Raw genomic sequence first — 18,789 nt, forward strand, 5'->3', positions numbered from 1 at the left:
AAGAAGCAAAATGTGTGTCTGCTGTGTTCACTGTCAGCCATATTCCTGTCTTGTTCTGTCTACAGGTACTTAAAGATGTAGGATTTATGTTTCTAATCGCTCTCTCTCACCCCTACCTCATGACTGTCCTCATAGCAAAAATCTGCTGACAGATTCCCTTTAAATGAGAAGTTGAGTTGAAACCAACATTCATAGAAAGCATTCGTAGAAAAACATAATAGATTTGATGGTGTTGATATTGAAGCCTGAAACGATTAAGAGAAGAGGAAGAGGATGCTGTGGGCAGGGCCGCCATCAGGGCATTGCTGCCACTACTGGCATATGGGGCCCGATGAGCAGAGGGGGCCCGCAATGGGCCCCCTCTGTTCTGCTCACCGTGCCACAGCGGCAGGATTCTACCGACTCAGCTGCCTGTCGGGCAACCAAAATTTGTTGCTGTGCTCTCGCACTGCAACAGTTAACAGCCGCCGGTCAATCACAGGCTGGCAGCTGACATCAGCGGGCACATTGCCGGCGTATGATGTCACTGTCATATGCAGGAACGATGCTGCGCACCTCAGATGCATTGACTGGAGGACACCACTGGAGCTCAGCCAGGTGAGGAGAAACTTTTTTTTTTTTTTTTTTTTTAAAGCCACGTTATGGGGTACATTATACCGACATGGGGGTGCATTATATATAAAATCCCACATCCTAAATATCACTGAATGAAATATTCCAGTTGTAAATCTTTATTCATTACATAGTGGAATGTGTTGAGAACAGTTAAACCTAAAAATGATCAATGTAAATCACAACTAATATCCCTTGGAGGTCTGGAGTTGGAATGATGCTCAAAATCAAAGTGGAAAATCAAATTGTAGGCTGATCCAAATTCAGTGGAAAGGCCTCAAGACAAGGAAATGATGCTCAGCTGTGTGGGTGGCCTCCACGTGCCTGTATGACCTCTTTACAATGCCTGGGCATGCTCCTGATGAGGCGGCAGATGGTCTCCTGAGGGATCTCCTCCCAAACCAGGACTAAAGCATTCACCAACTCCTGGACAGTCTGTGGTGCAACGTAACGTTGGTTGATGGAGCGAAACATGATGTCCCAGATGTGCTCAATCGGATTCAGGTCTGAGGAATGGGCGAGCCAGTCCATAGCTTCAATGCCTTCATCTTGCAGGAACTGCTGACACACTCCAACCACATTAGGTCTGGCATAGTCCTGCATTAAGAGGAACCCAGGGCTAACCGCACCAGCATGTGGTCTCACAAGGGGTCTAAGGATCTCATCTCGGTACCTAATGGCTGTCAGGCTACCTTTGGCGAGCACATGGAGGGCTGTGTGGCCTTCCAAGGAAATGCCACACCAAACCATTACTGACTCACTGCCAAACTGGTCATGCTGAAGGATGTTGTAGGCAGCAGATTGCTCTCCACGGCACCTCCAGACTCTGTGTGAACCTGCTTTCATCTGATAAGAGCATAGGGCGCCAGTGGTGAATTTGCCAATCCTGGTGTTTTGTCACAACCCCCATCTGTGGACGTCGGGCACTCAGACCATCCTCATGGATTCGGTTTCTAACCGTTTGTGCAGACACATGCACATTTGTGGCCTGCTGGAGGTCATTTTGCAGGGCTCTGGAAGTGCTCCTCCTGTTCCTCCTTGCACAAAGGCAGAGGTAGCGGTCCTGCTGCTGTGTTGTTGCCCTCCTACAGCCCCCTTCACATCTCCTAGTGTACTGGCCTGTCTCCTGGTAGCACCTCCAGCCTCCGGATACTATGCTGACAGACACAGCAAACCTTCTTGCCACAGCTTGCATTGAAGTGCCATCCTGGATGAGCTTCACTACCTGAACCACTTGTGTGGGTTATAGAGTCTGTCTCATGCTACGAGTGTGAAAGCACAACCAACATTCAAAAGTGACCAAAACATCAGCCAGAAAGCATTGGTACTGAGATGTGGTCTGTGGTCCCCACCTGAAGAACCACTCCTTTATTGAGTGTGTCTTGATAATTGCCAATCATTTCTATCTGTTGTCTATTCCATTTGCACAACAGCATGTGAAGTTGATTGTCAAACAGTGTTGCTTCCTAAGTGGACAGCTTGATTTCACAGAAGTTTGATTTACTTGAAGTTATATTCTATTGTTTAAGTGTTCCCTTTATATTTTGAGCAGTGTATTATGGGGCTGCATTATATTATGGGGTGCATTATACTGCTATGGGGTGCACTATACTATGGGGCTGCATTCTAATACTATGGGGCTGCATTATACTATGGTGGTAAATTATATTACTATTAGGCTGCATTATACTATGGGGGTGCATTATATTATGGGTGCATTATACTGCTATTAAGCTGCATGTAATAATTATAGGGGATAACTCAGGAGACTTTTGCATGGAACAAGACAACTACAGGACACAGTTTTATAAGTGGTAAAGTCTATATTATCACACGGTGATTCAAACAGGTGCAGAGAGAAACTCAAGTCCACAACACTTGGTGTAAATATTAAACGCAGCTTAGCAGTCTATAGGAAACTTCAGAGGAAAATGCAATCATGCAGAAAGTCTATGAAGCACAATTATTCTTGAGGATACTTGACACGAATAACTCCTTGTTTTAGTCCAAACACAGATAGATATGCTTATAAGGCAGTTCAAATAATATCTTAGCTCAACCAGGGATACCTGGGTAAAAGCCTCAGGTTTTTGCAGAGCAGCAACAGCTTACATGTCCAGCAAATGCAGATGGAAGTAAACACGAGCAGCAGATGAAGGAGGATTACTGGAAACTGGTGTATGCAGCAGGTACTCAGAGCAGAGTAGCAGGATCACCACACAGGTTCACAGGAGCAGGTATATAGCCAGGGAGTCACCAGAGTCAGGAGCCGGATGCAAGGCAGAATACTCTAGCACAGACTGAAGGCTGGGGTGGAGTTTTATAGCAGGAAGAAACAGCGCACATGAGACCAAATACGCCATCTTGGAAAAGGGCAGTAATGCACAAAAGCTAATAAAAAATTTTCAGAGTCCTGACATTACTCCCTCCTTAGAAGCGGCCTCAGGACGATCCTGGACCTGGTTTCTCAGGGAATGTCTGATGAAAACGAGAAATCTTCCGTTGGGCATTGATCTTTTCCACAGGTTCCCAAGAGTCTTCCTCAGGGGGATATCCCTGCCATCTTATCAGATATTGGAGCCGATTCCTGCAAATCCTGGAATCAACAATTTCCTCCACCACAAATTATTCTTGCCCATCAATCACCACAGGCTGCGGAGGTGGCACAACATGTCCCTGGAAGGTATTAGGAGATACAGGCTTTAGTAAAGATACATGAAAAACTGGATGTACCTTCATAGTCCTAGGCAGCTTCAGCCGGCAGGCCATAGAGCTCACAATACCATTGATCTTGAAAGGGCCAATGAATTTCTGTCCAAGTTTTTGTGAAGGAACGTTTAACTTCAGATTCTTAGTTGCTAAACACGCGGAATCTCCTACCTTGAACATGGGTGCAGGTTTACGGAATCTATCAGCCGATCTCTTATAACGTTCTTGAGCTGTGGTCAGTAGTGTTGAGCGATACCGTCCGATACTTGAAAGTATCGGTATCGGAAAGTATCGGCCGATACCGGCAAAATATCGGATCCAATCCGATACCGATACCCGATACCAATACAAGTCAATGGGACTCAGGTATCGGACGGTATTCCTGATGGTTCCCAGGGTCTGAAGGAGAGGAAACTCTCCTTCAGGCCCTGGGAACCATATAAATGTGTAAAATAAAGAATTAAAATAAAAAATATCGCTATACTCACCTGTCCGACGCAGCCGGGACCTCGGCGATTGTAAGCGGCAGCGTTGTTTCTTTAAAATTCGCGCTTTTACTTGCTTACGTGAATTCCCGGCTTCTGATTGGTCAGGGCGGCCATGTTGCCGGGACTCGGACCAATCACAGCAAGCCGTGACGAAATTACGTCACGGCTTGCTGTGATTGGTCCGCGTCCCGGCAATATGGCGCCGTGACCAATCACAAGCCGTGACGTCACGGGAGGCTGGACACGCGCGCTTTTCAAAATAAGCGCGTGTCCAGCCTCCCGTGACGTCACGGCTTGTGATTGGTTAATGGCGGCCATGTTCCTGGGACGCGGACCAATCACAGCAAGCCGTGACGTAATTTCGTCACGGCTTGCTGTGATTGGTCCGCATCCCGGCAATATGGCGCCGTGACCAATCACAAGCCGTGACGTCACGGGAGGCTGGACACGCGCGCTTTTCAAAATAAGCGCGTGTCCAGCCTCCCGTGACGTCACGGCTTGTGATTGGTTAATGGCGGCCATGTTGCCGGGACGCGGACCAATCACAGCAAGCCGTGACGTAATTTCGTCACGGCTTGCTGTGATTGGTCCGCGTCCCGGCAACATGGCCGCCCTGACCAATCAGAAGCCGGGAATTCACGTAAGCATGTAAAAGCGCGAATTTTAAAGAAACAACGCTGCCGCTTACAATCGCCGAGGTCCCGGCTGCGTCGGACAGGTGAGTATAGCGATATTTTTTATTTTAATTCTTTCTTTTACACCTTTTTACATTAATGTTGTTTCGATACCGATATCCGATATTACAAAAATATCGGATCTCGGTATCGGAAATTCCGATACAGCAAGTATCGGCCGATACCCGATACTTGCAGCATCGGAATGCTCAACACTAGTGGTCAGGGATTCCTTCAGAACCTCCAGATTTTGCCTCATCGCAGTCAGCATTTCCTCCACTGCCGGAATCGGAGAATTAATTGGAGACCTAGGTAAGATACATGGATGATAACCCAGATTGGCATAGAAAGGTGTAAATTTAGTGGAGGCGCTCTGAGAATTGTTATATGAAAATTCGGTTAATGGCAGCAACTCCAACCAATCATCCTGGAGTTGGCTGACATAGCATCTTAGATATTGTTCCAGCATCTGGTTGGTATGCTCAGTCTGACCATTTGTCTGGGGATGGTAAGCGGAAGAGAGACAGACATTAATATTGAGTGCAGAGCAAAACCCCTTCCAGAATCTTGAAGTGAACTGTACTCCACGGTCAGAGATGATCTCATCCGGAACCCCATGCAACCGAAAGACATTCTGTATAACCAAGTTCACTGTATCTTTAGCTGAGGGGAGGCTGGTGCACGGAACAAAATGAGCAGCTTTAGTCAGGCGATCAACTACCACCATGATTGTATTCATGCCCCCCGATGTAGGCAGCTCCACAATAAAGTCCATTGATATAGACCCCCAAGGGCGGGACGGAACAGGTAATGGTTGTAGAAGACCCGTAGGTGCCACATGAGGAGTCTTGTAACGAGCACATACCTCGCAAGAGAGAACATAGTCCTTGGTATCCTTCAGGCAAGTTGGCCACCAGAAGAATCGGCTCAGGAACTCTTGTGTCTTCTGTACCCCCCTGTGACCAGCCAACTTGGAGTCATGTACCAACTTGAGGATCTGCAGACGGATGACCTCAGGGACGTAGATACGTCGATCTCTGAACCACATGCCACCCTTAAAGACAAGATTAATATCCACAGGTGGGTTGGCCAGAAATACATCACCGTCATAGGCCTCCCTGCACTCCTTCAACAAGTCCTGATCGTGGATAACTCCGATGAAATTGGCATCAGATAGAATGGTCTTGGACGGGGCTTCAGGTACGGAATCCGCAGCATGGATTCGGGATAAAGCATCAGCCTTCCCATTACGAGAACCTGGACGGTACGAGATAACAAAGTTAAATTGATTTAAAAATAAGTTCCAATGAGCCTGACGAGGAGAAAGACATCTAGCAGATCTAAGGAACTCTAAATTGCGATGGTCAGTTAGCACTATGATCTGTTGTGCAGCTCCTTGCAGATGATGCCTCCATTCTTTGAAAGCCGCAATAATAGCCAGCAATTCCTTGTCTCCCACGTCATAACTCTTCTCTGCTGAGGTTAGTCTACGGGAAAAGAAAGCACAAGGATGTAACAGACCCTTCTCTCCAGTTCTTTGGGAGAGAATAGCCCCCAAAGCATTATCAGAAGCGTCCACCTCCACAATGAAAGAAAGTGTTGGATCTGGGTGTATCAACAGCGGTGGTGAGGTGAATCAGATCTTAAGCTGATCAAAAGCTTCTTGAGCCTGTGATGACCACTTAAAGGGCTTTTCCTTCTTTGTCAAAGAAGTAATGGGACGGACAATATCAGAAAAATTTCAAATAAAGCGTCTGTAGAAATTTGCAAAACCAATAAAACGTTGGACCTCCTTAACGTTCTTGGGTACCAGCCAGTCAAGGATACCCTGAATCTTACCCAGATTCCATTTTCAGCCCCTGGGGAGAGATGATATAACCTAAGAACTGTATCTCAGAATGATGGAACTCGCATTCTCGCATTTCTCTGGCTTAATATACAGATGGTTCTCTTTCAGATGTCTTAAAACAGTTTTGACATGTTCTTCATGTTCCTGTAAAGAGTCAGAAAAGATTAGTATATCGTCCAAATAGATCACCACAAACAGGTCCAACAAATGTCATTAGCAAATTGTTGAAATTTTGCAGGGGCGTTACAAAGCCCGAAGGGCATCACAAGATATTCAAAGTGTCCATACCGGCATCTGAATGCTGTCTTCCACTTATCCCCTGGACGAATGCGCAACAAATTATAAGCCCCACAAAGATCCAGTTTAGAGAATACCTTAGCATGGCGGACTCTTTCCAGCAATTCGGGAATCAGAGGCAAAGGGTAATGGTTTCGTACGGTTACCTTATTGAGTTCCCGATAGTCAACACAGGGTCTCATGGTCCCATCCTTCTTTTTTACAAAAAATATAGGTGGCCAGATTTTTATCAATATACTCCTTTAAGGCTTGAAGCTCAGGTGCCGCCAAAGGGTATACGTTACCAAAAGGAATAGCTGCCCCAGGAAGCAGCTCAATGGGACAGTCATAATGCCTGTGTGGAGGAAGCTTATCTGCATTCTTCTTGTCACAGATGTCAGAGAACTCTTTATATGCTGGAGGTAAAGAAAATACCTGTACATGTGGTTCCGTAGCCGTGGACTCAGGGACAGCTTCTGTTAATGCTGAGTTGCTTCTTGTTGGAAAGATAATCTCCTTGGTCTCCCAGTTGATAATTGGGTTCTGAGAACGCAACCAAGGAATGCCTAATATCACAGGAAAATGAGGAGAAGAAATTATCAAGAAAGAAAGTTGCTCCTGATGATTAGGCCCCAACAAAATTTCAAGGGGTATGGTCTCCTAATCCACAGGCCCAGAGATTAAAGGTGACCCATCCACTGTTTCCATGGTAATTGGAGAGGCTCTTTGCTGAATTTTAATACCATGTTCCTTGGCAAATGCGATATCCATGAAATTGCCACCTGTACCAGAGTCAATCATAGCTGAACTGGAAATCCACTGTCCTGAATGCAGGATCTTAATAAGGAGAGAACAGTGAGAGTTATTTTCCTTAAGCTGCTTGGGGGGTGAAGTCATAGAAAGTGAATGGAATACAGTGTTTAAAGGCAGTCTACATTCAGAGATGTCAGATTCATCATCACAGTTGTCATACTCCCCTACTGCTGCTAGCACCTTGTTAGGCCATCTAGGACACTTAGGACAATTGATCAAGAAGTGGTCAGATTGGCCACAGTAGAAACATAGATTTTCACGAAGGCGATGCTCCCGGCGCTCATTGATCTCGCGCCTCTGAACGGAATCAATTTGCATGGGCACCACCTCCTCCTCCCGAGATGTTTTACCTGCAGGCTCTTTGGAAGGAAGGGAAAAGTTAGAAATACGGTTATATGCAGCAAACTTCTCCTGCCTACGCTCAGTAAGGCGAATGTCTATGCGCACACAATGCTGTATAAATGTCTCTAGCTCTTGTGGTGACTCAGAGCGAGCTGGTTCATCTTTTCCAATACTAGACAGACTCCTTTTAAAAATAGGCAATTGTGCATAACTGTCCCAATTGGTATCTACCGCTAATCTCCTGAATTCAGTAGCATACTCAATAACAGAACGTTTAGCCTGGCGTAAAGACAATAAAGCAGATTCAGTGGTAGCACAGCGATTAGGGTCATCAAATATTAATGCCATAGTGGCCAAGAAATCATCCAAGTTATTTAACCGTGGGTCACGAGACTCAATCATCGGATTCGCCCAGGCGAGCGCTCGTGCGGTCAGCAGCATTATTACACACAATACTTTGGATCTATGATTAGGAAAACAGTCAGCATAGTCATAAAAATATAGCATACATTGATTCACAAAGCCACGAAATTTGTCGCGATCACCATTAAATCTGAATAGGGGCAACTTAGGTGGGCTAGCTGGTGGCGGTTGCCCAGAGGGTAAAGTCTCTTGTGCAGCCATTTGTGTGCTTATGTCCTGAAAAGCCCATCCATACTGGGACTCTATGCCAGCAAGTTTGTTTTCCTGGGCTGCCATGCGGGTGCTTAAGTCCTGCAAAGTCTGTCCAAACACTTGTTGATTGTGTTCAAAGCTTCCAAACTTCTTTTGCAGACCTTCCACATCTTTCTGCAGTGATCTAATTATGGAAAACACCTGCGCTAATCTGCTCTCTGCAGTCATTGTTCCAGCAGTCTCCTCTTTTCTGGCTAGAGTATCCTATAATAATTATAGGGGATAACTCAGGAGACTCTTTGCATGGAACAAGACAACTACAGGACACAGTTTTATAAGTGGTAAAGTCTATATTATCACACGGTGATTCAAACAGGTGCAGAGAGAAACTCAAATCCACAACACTTGGTGTAAATATTAAACACAGCTTAGCAGTCTATAGGAAACTTCAGAGGAAAATGCAATCATGCAGAAAGTCTATGAAGCACAATTATTCTTGAGGATACTTGACATGAATAACTCCTTGTTTTAGTCCAAACACAGATAGATATGCTTATAAGGCAGTTCAAATAATATCTTAGCTCAACCAAGGAGGCCTGGGTAAAAGTCTCAGGTTTTTGCAGAGCAGCAACAGCTTACATGTCCAGCAAATGCAGATGGAAGTAAACACGAGCAGCAGATGAAGGAGGATTACTGGAAACTGGTGTATGCAGCAGGTACTCAGAGCAGAGTAGCAGGATCACCACACAGGTTCACAGGAGCAGGTATATAGCCAGGGAGTCACCAGAGTCAGGAGCCGGATGCAAGGCAGAATACTCTAGCACAGACTGAAGGCTGGGGTGGAGTTTTATAGCAGGAAGACACAGCGCACATGAGACCAAAGACGCCATCTTGGAAAAGGGCAGTAATGCACAAAAGCTAATAAAAAATTTTCAGAGTCCTGACATTACTCCCTCCTTAGAAGCGGCCTCAGGACGATCCAGGACCTGGTTTCTCAGGGAATGTCTGATGAAAACGAGAAATATTCTGTTGGGCATTGATGTTTTCCACAGGTTCCCAAGAGTCTTCCTCAGGGGGATATCCCTGCCATCTTATCAGATATTGGAGCCGATTCCTGCAAATCCTGGAATCAACAATTTCCTCCACCACAAATTATTCTTGCCCATCAATCACCACAGGCTGCGGAGGTGGCACAACACGTCCCTGGAAGGTATTAGGAGATACAGGCTTTAGTAAAGATACATGAAAAACTGGATGTACCTTCATAGTCCTAGGCAGCTTCAGCCGGCAGGCCACAGAGCTCAAAATACCATTGATCTTGAAAGGGCCAATGAATTTCTGTCCAAGTTTTTGTGAAGGAACGTTTAACTTCAGATTCTTAGTTGCTAACCACACGGAATCTCCTACCTTGAACATGGGTGCAGGTTTACGGAATCTATCAGCCGATCTCTTATAACGTTCTTGAGCTGTGGTCAGGGATTCCTTCAGAACCTCCAGATTTTGCCTCATCGCAGTCAGCATTTCCTCCACTGCCGGAATCGGAGAATTAATTGGAGACCTAGGTAAGATACATGGATGATAACCCAGATTGGCATAGAAAGGTGTAAATTTAGTGGAGGCGCTCTGAGAATTGTTATATGAAAATTCGGCTAACGGCAGCAACTCCAACCAATTATCCTGGAGTTGGCTGACATAGCATCTTAGATATTGTTCCAGCGTCTGGTTGGTACGCTCAGTCTGACCATTTGTCTGGGGATGGTAAGCGGAAGAGAGACAGACATTAATATTGAGTGCAGAGCAAAACCCCTTCCAGAATCTTGAAGTGAACTGTACTCCACGGTCAGAGATGATCTCATCCGGAACCCCATGCAACCGAAAGACATTCTGTATAACCAAGTTCACTGTATCTTTAGCTGAGGGGAGGCTGGTGCACGGAACAAAATGAGCATCTTTAGTCAGGCGATCAACTACCACCATGATTGTATTCATGCCCCCCGATGTAGGCAGCTCCACAATAAAGTCCATTGATATAGACCCCCAAGGGCAGGACGGAACAGGTAATGGTTGTAGAAGACCCGTAGGTGCCACATGAGGAGTTTTGTAACGAGCACATACCTCGCAAGAGAGAACATAGTCCTTGGTATCCTTCAGGCAAGTTGGCCACCAGAAGAATCGGCTCAGGAACTCTTGTGTCTTCTGTACCCCCCTGTGACCAGCCAACTTGGAGTCATGTACCAACTTGAGGATCTGCAGACGGATGACCTCAGGGACGTAGATACGTCGATCTCTGAACCACATGCCACCCTTAAAGACAAGATTAATATCCACAGGTGGGTTGGCCAGAAATACATCACCGTCATAGGCCTCCCTGCACTCCTTCAACAAGTCCTGATCGTGGATAACTCCGATGAAATTGGCATCAGATAGAATGGTCTTGGACTTGGTTTCAGGTACGGAATCCGCAGCATGGATTCGGGATAAAGCATCAGCCTTCCCATTACAAGAACCTGGACGGTACGAGATAACAAAGTTAAATTGATTTAAAAATAAGTTCCAACGAGCCTGACGAGGAGAAAGACATCTAGCAGATCTAAGGAACTCTAAATTGCGATGGTCAGTTAGCACTATGATCTGTTGTGCAGCTCCTTGCAGATGATGCCTCCATTCTTTGAAAGCCGCAATAATAGCCAGCAATTCCTTGTCTCCCACGTCATAACTCTTCTCTGCTGAGGTTAGTCTACGGGAAAAGAAAGCACAAGGATGTAACAGACCCTTCTCTCCAGTTCTTTGGGAGAGAATAACCCCCAAAGCATTATCAGAAGCGTCCACCTCCACAATGAAAAAAAGTGTTGGATCTGGGTGTATCAACAGCGGTGCTGAGGTGAATCAGATCTTAAGCTGATCAAAAGCTTCTTGAGCCTGTGATGACCACTTAAAGGGCTTTTCCTTCTTTGTCAAGGAAGTAATGGGACGGACAATATCAGAAAAATTTCAAATAAAGCGTCTGTAGAAATTTGCAAAACCAATAAACGTTGGACCTCCTTAACGTTCTTGGGTACCAGCCAGTCAAGGATAGCCTGAATCTTACCAGATTCCATTTTCAGCCCCTGGGGAGAGATGATATAACCTTAGAACTGTATCTCAGAATGATGGAACTCGCATTCTCGCATTTCTCTAACAGACAGTTCTCCATCCTCCTCCTTGACCTGTCCTCTGCTTTCGACACAGTCGATCACTGCCTACTGCTACAGATTCTTTCTTCCCTTGGCATCAAAGACCTCGCCCTGTCCTGGATTGCCTCATACCTATCCAACCGCACATTTAGCGTTTCCCACTCCCACACTACCTCCTCATCCCGCCCTCTCTCTGTCGGAGTCCCTCAAGGCTCTGTCCTAGGACCCCTACTTTTTTCCATCTATACCCATGGCCTAGGACAACTCATAAAGTCCCATGGCTTCCAGTACCACCTGTATGCAGACGACACTCAGATCTACCTCTCTGGCCCAGATGTCACCTCCCTGCTGTCCAGAATCCCAACGTGTCTGTCAGCCATATCCTCTGTTGTGAATTCCGTTCTTGGACTCCCTCCTGTGGTCGTGAATGGTACTTTGGTTAGTTCTGCTCTTGGACTCCCTCTGGTGGCTTTGAGCGGAACTGCTGGTCACTGAGGTTGGCTTTGTCAGCTGCTCTTGTTTATTGCTATGCTGGCTTCCCTATTTAACTCCACTCAGATCGTTACTTCATGCCAGCTGTCAATGTTTCAGTATTGGTTCAGATCTCTCTTGGCCTTCTCTGAGGACCTGTCTACTCCAGCAGAAGCTAAGTCTTTGCTAGTTCATTTGTTGTTACTGCTTCCTGAATATATTTCTTAGTACTGCTAATTTCTAGTCCAGCTTGCTATCATGATATTCCCTTGCTAGCTGGAAGCTCTGGGGGTGCAGAGTGGCACCTCCACACCGTGAGTCGGTGTGGGGAGTCTTTTTGCTTACTCTGCGTGGTTTTTTGTAGTCTTTTGTGCTGACCGCATAGTTCCCTTTTCTATCCTCTGACTATTTAGTGAAGTCTGGCCTCCTTTGCTAAAACCTGTTTCATTCCTGTGTTTGTGACTTTCCTGTTAACTCACAGTCAATATATTTGGGGGGCTGCCTTTACCTTTGGGGAATTTCTCTGAGGCAAGGTTAGGCTTCTATTTCTATCTTTAGGGGTAGTTAGCTTTTAGGCTGTGAAGAGGCGTCTAGGGAGAGTTAGGTACGCTCCACGGCTATTTCTAGTGTGTGTGATAGGAGTAGGGTTTGCGGTCAGCAGAGTTCCCACTTCCCATAGCTAGTTCCGATTTTCAGTTTACTCATCAGGTCATTCCGGGTGCTCCTAACCACCAGGTCCATAACAATCCTCCTTCTTCACCTCTCGCTTCCTAAAACTCAATGTAGACAAAACCGAATTCATCATCTTTCCCCCACCTTACATATCCCCCCTACCCAATCTATCTATTATGGTGAACGGCATCACGCTCTCTCCCGCTCCTGAAATCCGCTGCCTCGGGGTAACTCTTGACTCTGCCCTGTCCTTCAAACTTCACGTCCAAGCTCTTGCCACCTCCTGTCGCCTCCAACTCAAAAATATTGCCAGAATCCGTTCCTTCCTCAGTCCACAATCTACCAAAACTCTTGTGCATGCTCTCATCATCTCCCACCTCGATTACTGCAACACCCTCCTCTGTGGCCTCCCCGCTAACTCTCTTGCACCACTCCAGTCTGTCCTCAACTCTGCTGCCCGCCTAATCCACCTCTCTCCTCGCTACTCCCCTGCTTCTCCCCTCTGCAAATCCCTCCACTGGCTCCCAATCCCACAACGAATCCAGTTCAAAATACTAACACTGATCTACAAAGCCATCCACAACCTGTCCCCTCCCTATATCTCTGAACTAATCTCCCACTATCTTCCCTCACGTAATCTTCGATCCTCCCAAGACCTCCTACTCTCCTCCACACTTATTTGTTCCTCACACAATTGCCTCCAAGATTTCTCCCGAATATCTCCCATCCTCTGGAATTCCATGCCTCAACACGTCCGATTATCCACCACCCTCAGATCCTTCAGACGGAACCTGAAAACCCATCTCTTCAGGAAAGCCTACAGCCTACAATAACCGAGCTGCCGCCTCACCACCGCCAGAGCCGCCGCCGCCTCACCCCTACCTTCTGTCTCTTCCCCACTATCCCATAGAATGTAAGTCCGCAAGGACAGGGTCCTCTCCCCTCTGTACCAGTGTGTCACTGTAAACTTGTTTACTGTAAATGATATCTATAACTCTGTATGTAACCCCTTTCTCATGTACAGCACCATGGAATTAATGGTGCTATATAAATTAATAATAATAATAATAATAATAATAATAATAATAATAATTTCTCTGGCTTAATATACAGATGGTTCTCTTTCAGATGTCTTAAAACAGTTTTGACATGTTCTTCATGTTCCTGTAAAGAGTCAGAAAAGATTAGTATATCGTCCAAATAGATCACCACAAACTGGTCCAACAAATGTCATTAACAAAGTGTTGAAATGTTGCAGGGGCATTACAAAACCCGAAGGGCATCACAAGATATTCAAAGTGTCCATACCGGCATCTGAATGCTGTCTTCCACTTATGCCCTGGACAAATGCGCACCAAATTATAAGCCCCACAAAGATCCAGTTTAGAGAACACCTTAGCATGGCGGACTCTTTACAGCAATTCAGGAATCAGAGGCAAAGGGTAATGGTTTCGTACGGTTACCTTATTGAGTTTCCGATAGTCAACACAGGGTCTCAGGGTCACATCCTTCTTTTTTACAAAAAATATAGGTGGCCAGATTTTTATCAATATACTCCTTTAAGGCTTGAAGCTCAGGTGCCGCCAAAGGGTATACGTTACCAAAAGGAATAGCTGCCCCAGGAAGCAGCTCAATGGGACAGTCATAATGCCTGTGTGGAGGAAGCTTATCTGCATTCTTCTTGTCACAGATGTCAGAGAACTCTTTATATGCTGGAGGTAAAGAAAATATCTGTACATGTGGTTCCGTAGCCGTGGACTCAGGGACAGCTTCTGTTAACGCTGAGTTGCTCCTTGTTGGAAAGATAATCTCCTTGGTCTCCCAGTTGATAATTGGGTTCTGAGAATGCAACCAAGGAATGCCTAATATAACAGGAAAATGAGGAGAAGAAATTATCAAGAAAGAAAGTTGCTCCTGATGATTAGGCTCCAACAAAATTTCAAGGGGTACGGTCTCCTAATCCACAGGCCCAGAGATTAAAGGTGACCCATCCACTGTTTCCATGGTAATTGGAGAGGCTCTTTGCTGAATTTTAATACCATGTTCCTTGGCAAATGCGATATCCATGAAATTGCCACCTGTACCAGAGTCAATCATAGCTGAACTGGAAATTCACTGTCCTGAACGCAGGATCTTAATAGGGAGAGAACAGTGAGAGTTATTTTCCTTAAGCTGCTTGGGGGGGTGAAGTCATAGAAAATGAATGGAATACAGCGTTTAAAGGCAGTCTACATTCAGAGATGTCAGATTCATCATCACAGTTGTCATACTCCCCTACTGCTGCTAGTACCTTGTTAGGCCATCTAGGACACTTAGGACAATTGATCAAGAAGTGGTCATGGTCAGACTGGACACAGTAGAAAAATAGATTTTCATGAAGGCGATGCTCCCGGCGCTCATTGATCTCGCGCCTCTGAACGGAATAAATTTGCATGGGCACCACCTCCTCCTCCCGAGATGTTTTACCTGCAGGCTCTTTGGAAGGAAGGGAAAAGTTAGAAATACGGTTATATGCAGCAAACTTCTCCTGCCTACGCTCAGTAAGGCGAATGTCTATGCGCACACAATGCTGTATAAATGTCTCTAGCTCTTGTGGTGACTCAGAGCGAGCTGGTTCATCTTTTCCAATACTAGACAGACTCCTTTTAAAAATAGGCAATTGTGCATAACTGTCCCAATTGGTATCTACCGCTAATCTCCTGAATTCAGTAGCATACTCAATAACAGAACGTTTAGCCTGGCGTAAAGACAATAAAGCAGATTCAGTGGTAGCACAGCGATTACGGTCATCAAATATTAATGCCATAGTGGCCAAGAAATCATCCAAGTTATTTAACCGTGGGTCACGAGACTCAATCATCGGATTCGCCCAGGCGAGCGCTCGTGCGGTCAGCAGCATTATTACACACAATACTTTGGATCTATCATTAGGAAAACGGTCAGCATGCCCATAAAAATATAGCATACATTGATTCACAAAGCCACGAAATTTGTTGTGATCACCGTTAAATCTGAATGGGGGCAACTTTGGTGGGCTAGCTGGTGGCGGTTGCCCAGAGGGTAAAGTCGCTTGTGCAGCTATTTGCGTGCTTATGTCCTGAAAAGCCCATCCATACTGGTACTCTATGCCAGCAAGTTTGTTTTCCTGGGCTGCCATGCGGGTGCCTAAGTCCTGCAAAGTCTGTCCAAACACTTGTTGATTGTGTTCAAAGCTTCCAAACTTCTTTTGCAGACCTTCCACATCTTTCTGCAGTGCTCTAATTATGGAAAACACCTGCGCTAATCTGCTCTCTGCAGTCATTGTTCCAGCAGTCTCCTCTTTTCTGGCTAGAGTATCCTATAATAATTATAGGGGATAACTCAGGAGACTCTTTGCATGGAACAAGACAACTACAGGACACAGTTTTATAAGTGGTAAAGTCTATATTATGACACGGTGATTCAAACAGGTCCACAGAGAAACTCAAATCCACAACACTTGGTGTAAATATTAAACGCAGCTTAGCAGTCCATAGGAAACTTCAGAGGAAAATGCAATCATGCAGAAAGTCTATGAAGCACAATTATTCTCGAGGATACTTGACACGAATAACTCCTTGTTTTAGTCCAAACACAGATAGATATGCTTATAAGGCAGTTCAAATAATATCTTAGCTCAACCAGGGAGGCCTGGGTAAAAGTCTCAGGTTTTTGCAGAGCAGCAACAGCTTACATGTCCAGCAAATGCAGATGGAAGTAAACACGAGCAGCAGATGAAGGAGGATTACTGGAAACTGGTGTATGCAGCAGGAACTCAGAGCAGAGTAGCAGGATCACCACACAGGTTCACAGGAGCAGGTATATAGCCAGGGAGTCACCAGAGTCAGGAGCTGGATGCAAGGCAGAATACTCTAGCACAGACTGAAGGCTGGGGTGGAGTTTTATAGCAGGAAGACACAGTGCATGTGAGACCAAAGACGCCATCTTGGAAAAGGGCAGTAATGCACAAAAGGTTATAAAAAATGTTCAGAGTCCTGACACTACATTATACTGCTTTGGGACTGCATTATACTGCTATAAGGGTGCATTATACTATGTGAGTGCATTATACTACTATGGGTCTGCATTATACTACTACGGGGGTGCATTACATTATGGGGGTGCATTATAATACAATGGGGCTGGATTATGCCGCTATGGTTCTGTATTATACTATTATGGATGACTATGGGGGCAATATGGAGAGACATGAGGCAGAATGGGTGGACACTTGGGGTCCAGAATGTGTGATATTTTTACTGTAGGGGCTAATTAAAGGATATTATTTTTGAGGATACTGTTTTCAGTGTGGGGAGGAGAGGTCCTGCTACTGTGCAGGGCGACACGGTCGCTTTTTTCTTCATCTGGCATAGTATACAGATTGGGGAAAAATTATTATTATTATTTATTTATATAGCACCATTAATTCGAAGGTGCTGTACATGAGAAAGGGTTACATCAAAATACAAATATCACTTACAGTAAACAAAACTAACAATGACAGACTGGTACAGAGGGAAGAGGACCCTGCCCTTGCAGGCTTGCATTCTACAGGATTATGGGGAAGGAGACAGTAGGTCGAGTGTTGCAGTAGCTCTGATGGTGTTGAGATGGCCGTGTGGTCATTACAGGCTGTAAGCTTCTTTGAAGAGGTGGGTTCTCAGGTTTCTTTTGAAGGATCCAAATGTGGTGGATAACCGGACGTGTTGGAGAACAGATTTCCAGAGGATGGGGGATATTCGGGAGAAGTCTTGGAGGCGATTGGGTGAGGTGCAAATAAGCGTGGAGGAGAGAAGGAGGTCTTGGGAGGACCGGAGAGTACGTGGGGGAAGATATTGAGAGATTAGCTTGGAAATATATGGAGGAGAAAGGTTATGGATAGCTTTGTACTTTAGTGTTAGTAGTTTAAATTGGATACACTGGAAAATTGGGAGCCAGTGAAGGGATTTGCAAAGAGGGGAAGCAGGAGTGTAGCAAGGAGAGAGATTAATTAGTCGGGCTACAGAGTTAAGGATAGACTGGAGGGGTGCGAGAGTGTTAGAAGGTAGGCCACAGTGGAGGATGTTGCAGTAGTCGAGGCGGGAGATGATTAGGCACGCACGAGCATTTTGGTAGAGTGAGGGTTGAGGAAAGGACTGATTCTGGAAATATTTTTGAGCTGGAGGTGACAGGAGGTGGCGAGAGCTTGGATGTGCAGTTTGCAGGACAGGGCAGAGTCAAGGGTTACTCTGAGGCAGTGGATTTTGGGGACAGGGGAAAGTGTGATTTCATTTATTTTGATAGATAGATCAGGTAGGGAAGATATTCGAGATGGAGGAAAGATAATTAGTTCAGATTTGTCCACATTGAGATTGAGGAAGTGAGAGGAGAAGAAGGAGGATATGGCTGATAGACACTCTGGGATTCTGGAGAGCAGAGAGGTGACATCTGGGCCAGAGAGGTAGATCTGAGTGTCATAAGCATATAGATTGTACTGGAAGCCATAGGACTTTATGAGTTGTCCCAGGCTGAGTGTATAGATTGAGAAGAGTAAGGGCCCTAGGACAGAGCCTTGAGGGACACCAACAGAGGGGGCGAGATGAAGAGCTAGTATGGGAGTAGGAAACGCTAAATGTGCAGTTGGTAAGGTATGAGGAGATCCAAGATAGGGCAAGGTCTTTGACACCAAAGGAAGAGAGGATCTGTAGTAGGAGGCAGTCGTCAACTGTGTTGAAGGCAGAGGACAGGTCTAGAAGGAGGAGTATAGGGAATTGTCTGTTAGCTTTGGCTTTAAGTAAGTCATTAGTAATTTTGGTCAGGGCAGTTTCAGTGGAATGGTGGGGATGGAAGCCAGATTGTAGGTTGTCGAAGAGAGAGTTAGATGCAAAGTGAGAGGTGGACAGCATGGACGTGCTGCTCAAGGAGTTGGGGAATGTGCTCTAGATAACTGTGTTCTTTTCTGCAGAGATGAGTCCTGGCTGGAAGAAGTGATGGCGGTCTGAACTAGACGAATTAGAAAAGCGAAGATGAAAGACTTCAGCTAGAGACGTCACTGGTGAGTCAGTGTGTTACCTGTACCCTTACACCATATACTGTAT

At 45.6% G+C, this 18,789-nt stretch overlaps 1 protein-coding gene across 3 annotated transcripts in view; it reads left to right on the plus strand.

The window, feature by feature from the left end:
* The window catches only part of LOC143768681 (formyl peptide receptor 2-like), a 102,361-nt gene that overhangs the window by 16,789 nt on the left and 66,783 nt on the right, over nt 1-18,789 (plus strand). For 2 of the 3 annotated variants that reach the window (XM_077257323.1, XM_077257327.1), the window contains exon 1: nt 18,665-18,746. The exons of the other annotated variant lie outside the window; for it this stretch is intronic. The gene's annotated coding sequence lies outside the window, so the exon portion shown is untranslated. Of the gene's footprint in view, nt 1-18,664; nt 18,747-18,789 lie in introns of those variants that run through there. 3 annotated transcript variants of the gene reach the window in all.

This window comes from Ranitomeya variabilis, chromosome 4 (genome assembly GCF_051348905.1).
Source record: "Ranitomeya variabilis isolate aRanVar5 chromosome 4, aRanVar5.hap1, whole genome shotgun sequence".
In the NCBI taxonomy this organism is placed as follows: domain Eukaryota; kingdom Metazoa; phylum Chordata; class Amphibia; order Anura; family Dendrobatidae; genus Ranitomeya; species Ranitomeya variabilis.